Genomic DNA, 14,968 nt, shown 5'->3' with positions numbered 1-14,968 from the left:
AGTTTTGTATAAGTGCACTCTATGATCTATGCACAAGGAAGAAATCATCTAATGACTCGTTTCTAAGAATGTATCCCAATCATTAAGTGACACATGACTGTATAAGGCACTGTACAATCTGGCCAGTTACCTCTCTGACTTTATCTCATATGACCCTCACTTCAGTCATTCTTCTCCAGCCACGTTGGCTTCCTTGCTGCTTCTCACAGGTGTCTGGCAGGCTTCCTGTTCAGGGCCTTTGCACTTGCTGTTCCATCTTCCAAGAATGCTCTTCACTCCTAAATACATAAAGACTCTCTCTTTCTTTCCAGTCTTTGTTGAAATGTCGCGTTCTCAATGAGGCCTTCCCTGACCACCCTATTTAAAGTCACAGCCTGCCTCGTTCTTCATCCCCTTCCCATCCCAATCCTTTTTATCATCATCGAACACATGATAGATTTACTTGTGTTGATCTTATTTATTGTCTGCCTCTGCTCTAACATCACCCCCTCCAATAGAATATAAACTCTATGAGGGCAGGGCTTTTAATATATTTTATTCGCTACTTTCCTGTGCCTAGAACATGCGTGACACACAGTGGGACCTCAAGAAATATTGCTTAAATGAATGACAAAATGAATGTGTGTATGGTCTTTAATAAGAATTTTAGATATTCATGAGCAAAGCCTCTGTCTGAGACTTTTTTTTTCTGTGTCTTCTTCAAAGTCTTGGCCAGAGCAGAGTTCTTGGGGAAAGGAATGGAATTGACATGAGTCAGTGTTTGGCTGAGTGGTTTCAACTGGACCAAGGAAGTATGTGATGGGATGAAGGTCATACAATGAACCAGCTAGAAGAAGGAAGAAGGTAGGAAGTGGGTGTGTACAGGCAGGGAAGAGCTTTCTGCTAATGTTATATGGAGACAAGGGAAAGGACGTGGTCTGGAGCGTCAGACATTCCTGGACTCAAATTCTAGCTTTGCTACTTAATAGCTGTGTGATGCTGTGTAACTTCCTTGATGCTCTGACGTTCTTACCTGTAAACAATAATAGTGTCTACTCTATAAGATTGTTGGGAGGCTTATATAAGACAATATGTGTGAAGAGTCTCGAATATAGTAAATTTCAATAAGTATTCTCATTTTTCCCTCCTGGCTTCACCTCCTTTGATTACATTAATATTTATTCATTCCTTGTTGCTTTCTTTAAATACTGTCCACAACTTTAACTCTTTAATTCTTCCACCTAGATTGTGCCCTGGCTGATCAAGTATTGGTTCCAGGAGTTGCTCCAGAATTCACATCCATAGAATGAGATTCAGAGATTGGGTATTCACAGATAAACTCCTTATTATGCGGATCGGGAAAAGGAAAGAAATTGAAGTACCTGAATGTCTAATTCTGAAATAAGTGAAAAATGGGGAAGGTTCAGTGGCAGCTCTGATGAATTCCTCATCTCCTGTAGTCACAGAACAGATACGGCTCAGGACCAAGGCTGAGGCTGATAGTGAGGAGGTATGGGAGACAGGTATATGATGTATCTCTCACAGGGGGCACAGAATGGGGAGACATTTGTGCCCCACTCACATGCTGCTAGAGGGCACCCACTGAGGAGGAGGGCCTTAGCACCCAGGTAGGCGAGCTGGCTGTCCATCAGTCTCTTTCTCACACCTGGGTTAAACACCTGCTCAAGTGTGGCTATGGCAGCAGTGTGGGAAGCTCTGCATTGCTCAGAAACATGGATTTTCCCTCACCAAGGCTGATCCCTGGCATGGAATCATTCCCCAGAGGTACCTGACAGTCATCTGGTGATATATTGATTACAATGACTCTCTTTAAACATGAAGGGGCAACGCTTTGTTCCCATTAGAATAGGAACATATTCTTGGTAGAGAGTCCCTTCCTGGCCCACGATGCCAGCCCCACCACCCATGGGCTTACAGTGTGCTGTATCCATCACCACACTGTTCCACGAAACATTACCTCCACCCTTGGGACATATTTTACAGCTAGTAAAGGGTAGCAATGGGTTCATGCCCATAGAATTCACTGATTTTACCACTGATCCCAAGGACCCAGAAGAAGTTACGGTACTAGTGGGGAGATAACACCCTGGAATGCCAGGTCCTGTCATACTGATTGTGGTGTATGCTACCCACATGTATTGCTGTCTCCACTGTTGTCAGAATACAGGGGTCTGGATGCAAGGATTGGAGACTGGAGTGGCATTGCTCACTTTTAAGCCAAATAACATGCTAAAGGAATTTTCACTTCTTATATCCGTGTTCTTGGGCTTGGTGGATTTGGAAATTTGCTTGCATCAGGGAAGATAGTTATGGTTCTGAAGAATTAAAAGCTCAGATTGCTCCCTGGCCACTCTGGGTTTCCCATAACACTAAAGCAACAGGCAGAGAAAGGGATCACTGTATTTGCTAGGGTGACTGAACACAAATACTAAGGAAAAAATGGGTTTCTTTTCCATGATCAAGGCAAAGAGGACTATGTCTGGCACCCAGAGGATTCAATGGCATGTCCTTTAATGCTCTCTTGCCCTGTAGTCCTTGTCAATAGGAAACTGTGGCAACTCAGTAAAGTTGACCACTGAAGACTGAGGTCCTACAGAAATAAAGCTGGGTGCTCCAGGAGGCTGACCTTTATGGACAACATCAAATGAACGTCTTTGCCCTCTGACTTAGTTGGATTCAGCTGATGGGAGGCACTGGCAAGACATTGGAATAAGGGAGGAGAGTGACATCACTATGTTTATTTGCCTGCTCCCTGTTGGATTGCACTGGGGTGGTTGCTGTCTTCACCCAAGGCCTCACTCAGCTCTCACTCAGGGTTCTGCTAACTGCTCTCTCCCTTGCCTCTTTATGCCCCAGGGTAGTAAGGATTCCTGCAATTAATAACACGGGGCACAGCATCTTTCCTCTTACATTCAATAACTCTGTCCACATATATGTAAGTAGTTCTTTCATTAAACCCTGCTGAACCCCCAAAGGCTACAGTTATTATTTCCATTTTACAGATTAGGAAACTAAAGCTAGGAAATGGTAAATAACACCCACAGTGCTCACAGAAAGTGAGCTGTGTCACTAGTAACTGTGGAACTCAGATTTGCATCCAGGTGATTCCAAGACAATGCTAAACAAACAGCATCAAATTCTGATTACTGAGATACATATTGTTAACTGGGAAAAAAGTTTGAAAGTATAATTTATTGACATCCAAAATGCCAGGTTTCAGACATAATGTTAAGAATGGGGAGACTTCGAATATATCTGGAAAGGAAAAAAGATAGCCAAATTTGCACATTATTAGGAGGTTCTGTTCCCAATATGATTTAGAGAAAGAATCTTATCTGTCTATTTCAAATAGGCTCTTGTTGATTTAGTCATGTGTAATCTTTACCTTTTCCCTGGTCTGAGGTTTTAAATCTTAAGTAAAGGAGACATAGGCCACAGGTTGATGGTTGTGGTGCTGTAGACAGAGGTTTTTGACCTAAGTTTTTTGTTGTAGTTCTGTTATGTTTTAAGGTGGAAAATAATGCCACCTTAGTGGATGTGGGAGGGTTGGGGGTAAGGTTGGAATGGCAGGCCCCGTGAGGGAGCTGGGTTCAGCTTTAACCTAGAAGATGTAAGAAAAAAGGGAACAATGAAAACCAGCTCTATCACTTTGGGCTTGGCTGTGGGACCTTTCTGGAAAGGTGATCTGGAATTAATATGAAATGGGGACACCACAGGAGTAAGATAAGGACAAGTGGATTTAAATTCAGGAATACTTAGAAGTGAAAACAGCAAAGGAATCAAAGAGAATCCATTCACTCCATATCAATCCATGCTTCATTGGAGAAAGAAGCTGGGATGGAATTTGCAATGATGGAATTAGTGCAAGACTAGATGGTGAGCTCTTAATGTGTGAAAATACACTTTGAGAAAAATGCACATGTACTGGATAGTATCATGCAAGATAGTTAAAGGTAAATCTGAATATATTTGCCTGTCTTTGGAATTATGTAGCATTTTGCCAGTACTGTCATTAGACAGTTTGAGTGAAGAATGTGGATCTCACTCTGAGCTCACCCTTGCACAATGAATGGAACACGAGATATATGCAGGCTTACAGAGGTGGAATATAATCAATAGTGTCTGGTAGAAAACCACAGGGCACATTAAAAAAAGAGCAATATTTTAGTTTCATCCTTCCATTTATTCAAACGGTCAAAACCAGAAGTGGGGAACTTTTTCATGTTGGAAGGCTGAATTAATGTAGCTGTGATCAAATAAGGCCACATTCTAGAAACTTCAATTAGATATACTTAAAAATGTACATTATTTTGTAAAAATCTAACTACTGTGTACTTAATAATTTCAAAAAATGAAAACTATTTGTTAATTTTAAAGTTAAATAACCTTTTAATGACTTTGTTGTGTCTGCTTTTTGTTGGAAAGCGTTTGAATATTTGTTTGCAGCATGGTGGTCCGCAGTTTCAGTTGACCCTCTAGATGGGTATCATTCAATTTTTACCTTAAGGGCATCTTGGTTTGGATTAGGTAGGAGAATGTAGATTCACAGCAATAAGTGGTTGAAAAGCAAGAAAGCATTTTTGGGGCATGTTGCGGAAGGTGTGGGTATTCTATTGCATTTTTCCCTGTTTCAATTGGATCTTTCTTAGCATCAAACAATGACTTTAAAAATGTCATCTACTGAAAGCTCAATTAATTCTGTCTGTAGCTCTTTAGGTGCCTTAGTGATATCAACTAGGTGAGGCTGAAATGCTAATTGGAGTGTGATGTCATCATTCTCAAAGTCAGTGAACCTTTCACTGTATTCTCCAATTAATAGGTCTATAACAGCTGCATATTCTTCACATGATTTTCATATATTATCCTGCTCATCAGTGACCTTTGCTAACTGGCGAAAATGTTCATCTGAAATTTCCTTTTGAAGAAAAAGTGTTTTGAAAAAAGATAGGTTTTTCCAAAATGCTTGGATTTTTTTGCCACATATCATATATAGACTTAGTTTTACCTTGCAAAGAAATATTCAAGTTGTTTTGATTTGACATGATATCATGCAGAAATCCTGCATTCCTATAGAAATCTTCTTTCAACAATTCACATTGTCAGTTCTGTTCTTCATAAAATTTAACTCTCTGTTCTTGCAGAGATAAAATTTTGACTAGCACCTGTCCCTGCAATAGCCAACACACTTTAGAATGATATGGCAAATCCATGCTGAATACCCCATCAATCAACTTCAGCATGTTATGAAACTGACAATGCCTTGTTGCATTTGCAGGAATATAGTTAACAACATTACAACTTGTTGCAAAGTGTCACTTAAAATCATAGCTTTAGCACAGTGATTTTGCTGATGCAAGATACTATACAAAGAAATGAGAGCATCTGTATTTGTTAATATTTTTTTTTAATCTGCGGAATAAACCTTTCCTGTTTTCCTGTCATGGAAGGTGCACTGTCCGTATATACATTCACTAAATTTACCAAATTCAGTCCAATTTTGTACATTTATCTTGAGAGTTGTTAAAGGTATCTATTCCCCATGTTCTGTTCACAAAAGTGCCCAAAGCAAGTAATTCCTAGTAGCAAAGAAAGTCTTCTGTTATTACCTGAATAAAGTATAAAACCTGTGCTGAGTCAGTAGTATTAGTTGATTCATCCAAAGGGACTGAATAATATATATTTTCCTGTTGAAGTATTGCATGAAGTTGTCTGTTAAGTTGAAGGCTAATTCATGCTACAAATCAGATGTGGTTCTCCTTGAAAGAGGTAGTTTTTTATATTGAAAAGTTATTGGGGTCTAAGCATCCTATACCTTCAACAATGCATTCTTTCACAATTTCTACAACACTGAATGGCTTCCCTTTTTTCCCAACTATATAAGCTACTTTGTAAGTTGCTTTAGTGGCATTATTTCCAGGTCTTATTGCTGGTTGAAAAAATTGTCTTTGCTTTCCATCTTTTAATTTCTGCAATACAACTTTTCATGCCTCTCCCTCTAATTTAAAATATTCGTGGTCCTTATGAGTGTTATAATGTTGATGAGCATTGAATTTCTTTAATGTTGATATTACAGTATCACAAAGCAAGCAAATCATCTTATTTTTAGCAGAAACAAGATAATATTGCAACTCCAAATTCTCATTAAAAAATCTGTTTTCTTCCTTTAGTGTTCTCCTGATGTTCTTTGCCATGATGGGCTATTAAGCAGACAGAATTAAAAAATACCATGTAAGTACTCACAAATTCCACTTCAAACAGAAACACAGTGGACCACTGTCAAAAGCTAATAACAGACTGGCATACTCAACCCCCATAAATTCTCACCAACCAGTCTCGTGTGGTAGTGGTGCCAGTCAGGTGGGGTAAGTTAGAACTAAATCATGAGCATAGCAGCCCTTATGGCTTACTAATGTTCTAATTGTGCCAGTCAATCTAGGAGGATTATTTCGTTGAAACTTATTCTTTGGTATTTTAAATACATTCATTTTAAAAGTAAAATAAAAATATGAATATAAAAGATGAACAAAAATGTACTAGTAAAAATAAAAGAATTTGTTCTTTAAAATTTGGATTCAGTCAAAAGGCTGCACTTAAGGACCTAGAAGGCCACATGTAGCCTTAAGGCTACAGTTTCCCCACCTCTGGACAAAACAAATGAGCAATGAGTGAGAGTGAACAATTTTTCTCAGTAATCTGAGAGATGCCAAAGAAGAGAAAGTGCTCTCTGAAATGCATAGTGAATGTTAAATGGGAACTAGGCTTAGGAAAAACAGGGAGAAGGAGACAATAGCTATATACACATTAATAACTTGTTAAGGGCCCTGACTTCAAAGAAAATTAAGAAGACATAAACATTGTGGTTAAAAAAATTATATATAGCTTATATATATAATTTTTATATATGTATATAATGTATGTGATATATTACATGAACAGAATTAAGAACAAAAATCATATGATCATCTCAATAGATGCAGAAAAAGCATTTGATAGAATTCAGCATCCCTTCATGACAAAAACCAACAAACTAGGCATAGAAGGAGCATACCTCAAAACAATAAAGGCCATATGTGACAAAAACACAGCCAACATCATACTGAATGGAGAAAAGTTGAAAGCATTCCCCCTAAGAACTGGACAAATACAGGATGCCCACCGTCACCACTGCTATTCAACATAGTACTGGAAGTCCTATCCAGAGATATCAAGCAGGAAAAAGAAAAAAAAGGCATCCAAATTGGAAAAGAAGTCAAATTATCCCTGTTCACAGATGATATGACCTTATACCTAGAAAACCCTAAAGAATCCACCAAAAATTCTTAGATTTGATAAATAAATTCAGTAAAATTTCAGCATACAAAATCAATGTACAAAAATCAATATCAATAGCATTTCTATACACCAATAATGATCAAGCAGAAAACCACAACAAGAAAGCAATCCAATTTACAATAGCTACAAAGAAAAATACTGAGGAATATATTTAACAAAGGAGGTGGAAGATCTCTACATGGAAAACTACAAAACACTGATGAAAGAAATTTTAGATGACACAAAGAAATTAGAGAAACATCGCATGTTCATGGATCGGAAGAATTAATATCCTTAAAGTGACCATACTTCCTAAAGCAATTTATAGGTTCAATGCAGTTTCTATCAAAATACCAATATCATTTTTCAGGGAATTAGAAAAAACAATCCTAAAATTCCTATGGAACCCAAAATGAGCCTGCCTAGACAAAGCAATCCTAAGTGAAAAGAACAAAGCTGGAGGCATTACATTACCCGACTTCAAATTAACATGGTACTAGTATAAAAGAAACACATTGATCAATGGAACAGAATAGAGAACACAGATAAAAAGCCACATATTTACAGCCTACTGTTCTTTTACAAAATTGACAAGAATATACACTGGGGAAAGGACACCCTTTTCAATAAATGGTGTTGGGAAAATTGTATAGCCATATGCAGAACAATGAAACTAGATCTTTTTTATCACTATATATAAAAATCTACCCAAGATGGACTAAATCTAAGACCTGAAACTGTAAAAATAATAGAAGAAAACCTAGGGAAACCCCTTCTGGACTATGGTATAGGCAAAGAATTCATGACTAAGACCTCAAAGGTAGGCAACAAAAATAGACAAAAGGGATGTAATTAAACCAAAAATCTTCTGCACAGCAAGAGAAATAATCAACAGAATGACCAGACAACCTGCAGGATGGGAGAAAATATCTTCAAACTATGTATTTGATAGGGAACTAATTTCCAGAATTTACAAGGAACTTGAATAACTCAACAACAACAAAAATAAATAATCCTATTAAAAAGTGGGCAAATAACATGAATAGATATTTTTCAAAAGAAGACATATAAATGCCAACAGGCATATGAAAAAATGGTCAACACCAGTAATCAGAGAAATGCAATTTAAAACCACAATGAAACTTTTTCTGACAATAGTCAGAATAGCTACTAACAAGACAAAAAATAACAGATGTTGGCAAGGATGTGGAGAAAAGGGAACACTTATGTGCTATTGATGGGAATGTAAATTAGTGCAACCTCTATGGAAAATAATACAGAGATTGAAAGAACTAAATATAGAACTACCATTTGATTCAGCAATCCCACTTCTGGGTATCTACTCAAAGAAAAAAAATTATTACATCAAAAGGATAGCTACACTTGTATGTTTATCACAGCACTATCCACAATAGCAAAGATATGGATTCAACCTAAGCATCCATCAACAGATGATTGGAAAAACAATATGTGCTATACATACACAATAGACTACTATTCAGCCATAAAAGAGATTGTAATCATGTTTTTTTGCAGCAACATGGATAAAAATGGAGGCCATTATCTTACGTGAAACAACTCAGAAATAGAAAGGCAAATACTGCATGTTCTCACTTATAAGTAGGAACTAAATAATGTGTACACCTGGACATAGTATATAGAATGATAGACAATGGAGACTTGGAAGTGAGGGGCAGGAGGGGGGTGGATGATGAGTAGTTACTTAATAGGCACAATATACGTTTTTTGGGTGATGGATATCCTAAAACCCCTGACTTTACCAGTACATAATATCTCCATGTAACAAAATTACACTTGTACCCTATAAATTTATACAAATAAAATAAAAATGTAATATATATTTTCCTCCATTTATATTTGTTTTATATTTGCTTAAATATGGGTACAATTGTTCAGGGCAGGTCTAGCTAGCATGATAGATTATATGGAGTGTGTTGTGCAGAAAGGGAGCGCAAGGGAACAATGAATTAGAGCCCCATCTCCTGGGGTATCAGAGCGCAATGGAGGATGTAGGCAAGAGGAGGACTCCAAGTAAGATCAGGATGATGGGTTAGCAGAGGTGTAGCTCCAGGATAAGAATCAGGATCTTGGGTTGGAACTAGGCGTATCTAAGCAGGCAAAGAATAAAATCTAGAAAAGGAAAGCATGAACAGTATCTTTGGGTTTTGCATATGTGAGAAAGTTCATTAACAAAACACCTGGGTTCTGATTATTGAGCCTGGAACAGTGGTTTTCTGTTCTTCACTTTGGTTTTGAGCACTTTCATTGGGTGAGTAGATCATAATTAGAAGTTTTTTTTGTACATGATTGTGAGGCTGGTGGTTGTAGGAGTAACTACTGAGAGGAGGTGAATCCCATGGGAAATCTGCAGGATCTTAAGTGCTTCTTTTTTAAGGCTATAATTCTTGTTGGCTTAGGTAATGTTTATAATAAGTATAAATTCTTTAATTTACTAATAAGCATCTGAATTTTAAAATCTGCCCCCTCATTGACTAAGAAATTTTACTCTAATAATTTATCTTAATGAAATGCTCTTTCATTTAGCTAATATTTATTGAGAGCCTATTATGTGACAGGCACTGTTTTAGACTCTTAGGATTTATCAGTAAATAAAACCAAGATCCCTGCCCTAATGAAGCTTTTGTGGTAGAGGGGGCAGATAGACAATAAACAAAACAGAAAGTATATTATCTAGTATGAAGGTAATAAATGATTAAAAAATATACAGCAGAGCAAGTGTGGGTTATGAGGAGCAGTTTGCAAAAGTAAGTAGGGTTTTAGTGAAATCCCATTGAGCAGTTTTCATTTGAGGAAAGCCTTAAAGACAGAGAGGGAGTTAGTCATAGCCAACAGTGTCTGGTGGAAGAGAGAGGAGCAGTCTAGGCAAAAGCCAAAGCCAAACAATAAATGGAGTTAAAAGAATGGAGTTTAAATTCTCACTGACTGTCTGCCCTTAGGCAAGTTATTTTGTCTCTCTGAGCCTCAACTTTCTCATGTATAAGATGGTGATAATATCTATTTTTAATGATTGTTATGAACATTACATAATTTACTGTACACAGTAGGTACTCAACAAACAATAATTATTATTATTTTCTGTCTCCTCATTTGCCTTTCTAATCTCTAGGAGTTCTTCTCACACTGATAGTCTACAAGTTTTTGCCTTTTTACTTGCATTATTTCTACCACCTTCTTTTAAATTCTCTCTTTTATACACATGACATTTTATAATCACAAACAAGGAATGGCTTTAAGTAGAAATTGAATGTATGATTATTTATTGTCAGCCACAAAAACTTGGCATTAATTCTACTCAAACCAACACTTGGGATGCATTCTCCAACATTTAAATAGACAAGTATAAGCGATTTAACTCAAAAGATCAACTCAGCCAAACAATTAACTCATTCTGTCAGCTTGAACAAGATGCATTTCTCCTACGGTCATCACATTCATAGTTTCAAATTGGAATACATACATGAGGCAGGTGGACAATGGGAGTCAAACAGACACTCCCAAGGCCATGGTAAAACCCCTCTGCTGTTTAGAGGTTTGAATATCTAGTCTCAAAATTTGTTAATTTCATGTTTTATAACTCAGACATCTGGGCAACATTTGTCCAAAAGATTCAACACTTTAAAAAAAAATGTCTTCACAGGTTGAACATCCCAAATCTGAAAATTCAAAATCTAAAATACTCCAAAATCTAAAACTTTTTGAGGACTGATATGACACTCAAAGGAAATGCTCACTGGAGTATTTTAGATTTCAGATTTTTTTGTATCCAAAATCGGAAATCTGAAACATTTTTTGTCCCAAGCATTTTGTGTAAGGGCTACTCAATTTGTACATCCTTTTTTCTTTCCTGCAAGCATTTACTGATTTTCATTGATTTTGGTCTGTTACAGTGCATATGGTGGCTCATATGTTAATCTCTGGTTATATCATGGAGTAAAAACATGCTAGAAAATATTGCCCTGATGCATTAATTTTTTTTTTTTAAAACCATGGGTTTTAGTTCATGGTACTCTGGGAGTTTCAAAATTTTTTTCACAATATATTCACTGCAATACATTCATAATATGAATAAAATTTTTTTACAACATATTCACAACAAATTTGTCACAGTAAACACTTATTCAATGTCTAAATTCATTCAAGAAATAGTTACGGAGAATCTACTATGTGCTGGGCACTATTCTAGGTGCTGAAATTCAACAGTGGACAAAAACAAAGTTCCTATTTTATATGTTTTGTAACAAATTATTGTAGAAATTTGCAGTTTTATAGTTGTAAAGGAATTTAGAAGAAATAGTAAAAACCACTAACTTTGCAACCAAATAGACTTAGGCCAAAGAGTCTAAGTAACTTTTCTTAAAGTCACCCAATTAATGTCAGAACTTGCACACGAGATTGTTTGATGATTCCTACTACAGAAGGACAATACTAGACATCTTTTGTATTACTTATCCTGGGATATTCTGCCTTTCCGAGGGCATAACAAAAGGACTAAATTTCAGATGTTTATGTTTAGGGCAGCTTTGCAATTTATTATTATTTTTGTTATGGTTTTATCCATTTGTCCTTAAATCTGTTCACTCAGCTTAGGCCAATTACCATGATAAAAACACCTTTGTTGATGATACAGTGTATGTGATACAGAGACTGAATGTTGAGTCATATTGTCTGCTATCACATGTCTTTTACATTGAGCCCAATTTATTCCAAGATTCAATCATCTGCCCCTTGTCAAGTTGGTTCTTTGTTTAGAGTCAGTAATTTACAACACCATTAAAACTCCCAGAGTGTAAGATAGGACTTCGGTCCTTAGAATGAGAGAATTTAAGGTTAAGGTGGTCAGAAAGTAGCCTTAACTCAGGTGCCCTGGACTATCCTCCTGGAAAATAAATGTAAAAGAGAACTCTGGGGGAGTTAATCTTTAAAAATCTAACACATTAGTAATCATCTCTGGTACATTCTTTCAGTCCTGCCAGAAACTCTGAGAAATGGATTTGGCAGATGGAAGAAAGCATACTAAATGGTATAGTACTGTAGCACTACATTGTAGGAAGCAAGTATAAGCCAAGAAAGCTAATATTTGCCCTTTAATATGATTTCACCAGTAAAATATGAGATGCCAGAAAATCGATGTTTGTGTCCCTGAAGGCAGTAGATGATTTAACTTTACTGCCTACTTAAATTCACTTTTAGGGGTATGTTATCAGGAAAAACTTGTGGCACGCATTAACCTTTATTAATATACAATGAAACAAGTAGCATTTCCTTTCTAAAACCGCATTACAGGAACATTAGTAATTGTTACACAAAAAGACCTGTCTATATGAATGTATTGTCAATCAAAATGAATTGAAGGTGTCAGCACAATCTTTTCTAAGAGGCTAGTTGGTGATACAGACTCAATCAGATGAGAGAAGCCTTTGTCAATCACCCATATGCTCATTTTTCTTGCTGCCCTAGACCACTCTTCCAGGTACCTGCACACCACACACCAGTGAAACCACAGCTAGAGAATGGATCTAACCACTGGAAGTTGTTTTTCGGTGTGTCCTTAGAGCATCTATCTCTTTTGACCATAGTCCTCCCTGAACTTCATTACCTTTCTCTGTGGGAACTGACACAGAAATCTCTTTCTGTGACTTTCTGGTTCAAAGAAGCTGAAGGAGCTTATAAGCCAGAAGGTAACAATTTAGCCCTTGACCTTTAATGATGCAGAGGGTTGCTTAATACCAACTCTAATAGTTGATATTAATTTAAAAAACTTATTTTGCTTTTCCTTATATAAATAACCTAGTTTGGAAAACAATAGCAACCATAAAATAAGTAGTGAGCAGCACATTACCCTTTGGAAGACAGTCTACCCTTGCTAATCTCTTCCTCTAAGGCTAAATTTCAGACAGTGATGTTCATGCTGGTGCTCTAGAGACATCATGTTTATTTCCTTGTTGCAGAAATTAAAGAGCAAAAAGTGAATCATTAATGGGATGGTGTCAAAGAATGCAGAACCGTTCTTAGAATGGGAGGAGAGTCAGCATTTCTAAATGACCTGATATATATTTATGAGCTTTTTTTTTACATGCATCTAGTAGTTTTTATCACCTTGCCATTTCTCTTTAATGTATGTATTTGGAGTGGGAAAAGCTAGCTGTAGAATTACAGATAGTAGATAGTCCTTTACAGACATGAGTGGAGAAGCAGCCTAGGAGTTTGAGCAAGGGTTCAAATTTTGGCTCATTTATTGTGTATATTTGGCAAGTTACTTAACCTCTCTAAGCCTCAATTTCTTTTTAGTTGTCTAATGGAAATGGTAGTAAGTGTTTTTCAGGATTGTTTTAAGAATAATATGAGATAGCAAATAGAAAGGATTTAGCGTAATTTGGCTAAACATAGATTTACTAGACTTGCCTTTAAGCACACTAAGTTTTATCATCACTTTCCAATTAGTTTCAATGAGCAAATATTAGGTCTTTGCCTACTATGTGCCAAGCACTGTATTCAGCCTCAGGATACAACAGTGGACAATATAGAAACAAGACAGCTCTTGGCCCAGATGGCAGAGATGATAGAGATTGAAGAAAAGGAGCTATGAGATGTTCTTCAACTCTGGAAATTCCTGAATGGCTCACTCTTCCCTTCTTTATACCAAAAAGAGCTCAGAAGAGATGGATTTTAATTACCTCTTGGCTGAAGTAATTGTATATGCCCAGACAAAGGTTGAGTTTCATGTCCTTATGATAAAATTATTACTGAAGTTTCATGATGCCTTGATATATAACACAATGTTATGGAATTTATATCTCAGCTTATGTAATTGATGTGTCAGTGCTTATTCACAATTACTAGGTGATTATTTTGTGGAAAATTGCCACTGTTGTGACAGTCTCCTTTGGGGCCCTTTGAGAATAATATGAGATAGCACATAGAAATCTGAAATACAGACTGAAATTCAGTACAGAATGATAATCATAAATATCATTAATATTTAACAAGACTATGCCATTCATATATAAAACTAGACAGATCCCTGATACCAAATTCTTGATGTTGTGAGTTTGACCACAATAGGTATTTTTCATTTAGATTTTTCAAAAAATTCCATTGCCTGATTGCTCTAGCTAGAACTTCTAGTACTATGTTGAATAACAGTGAAAGTGGGCATCCTTGTGTTGTTCCAGATCTTAGAGGAAAGGCTTTTCGTTTTTCCCCATTCAGTATAATATTAGCTGTGGGTCTGTCATACATGGCTTTTATCATGCTGAGGTAAGTTCCCTCTAAACCCAGTTTTTTAGAGTTTTTATCATGAAGCCACATTGAATTTTATGGAATGCTTTTTCAGCATCGATTGAAACAATCATATGGTTTTTGTCCTTTATTCTGTTGATATGATGGATCACACTATTTGATTTGTGTATGTTCAACCATCCTTGCATCCCTGGGATGAATCCCACTTGATCATGATGAGTAAACTTTTTAATGTGCTGTTGAATTTGGTTTGCTAGTATTTAGTTGAGGATTTTTGCATCTATGTTCATCAGAGATATTGGCCTATAGTTTTTTGTTGTTGTTGTGTTTTGTCTGGTTTTGGTATTAGTGTGATACAGGTCTCATAGGATGAGTT

Source organism: Lemur catta, chromosome 3 (assembly GCF_020740605.2).
Source record: "Lemur catta isolate mLemCat1 chromosome 3, mLemCat1.pri, whole genome shotgun sequence".
Classification (NCBI taxonomy): domain Eukaryota; kingdom Metazoa; phylum Chordata; class Mammalia; order Primates; family Lemuridae; genus Lemur; species Lemur catta.
This window is presented reverse-complemented; position numbering follows the sequence as displayed.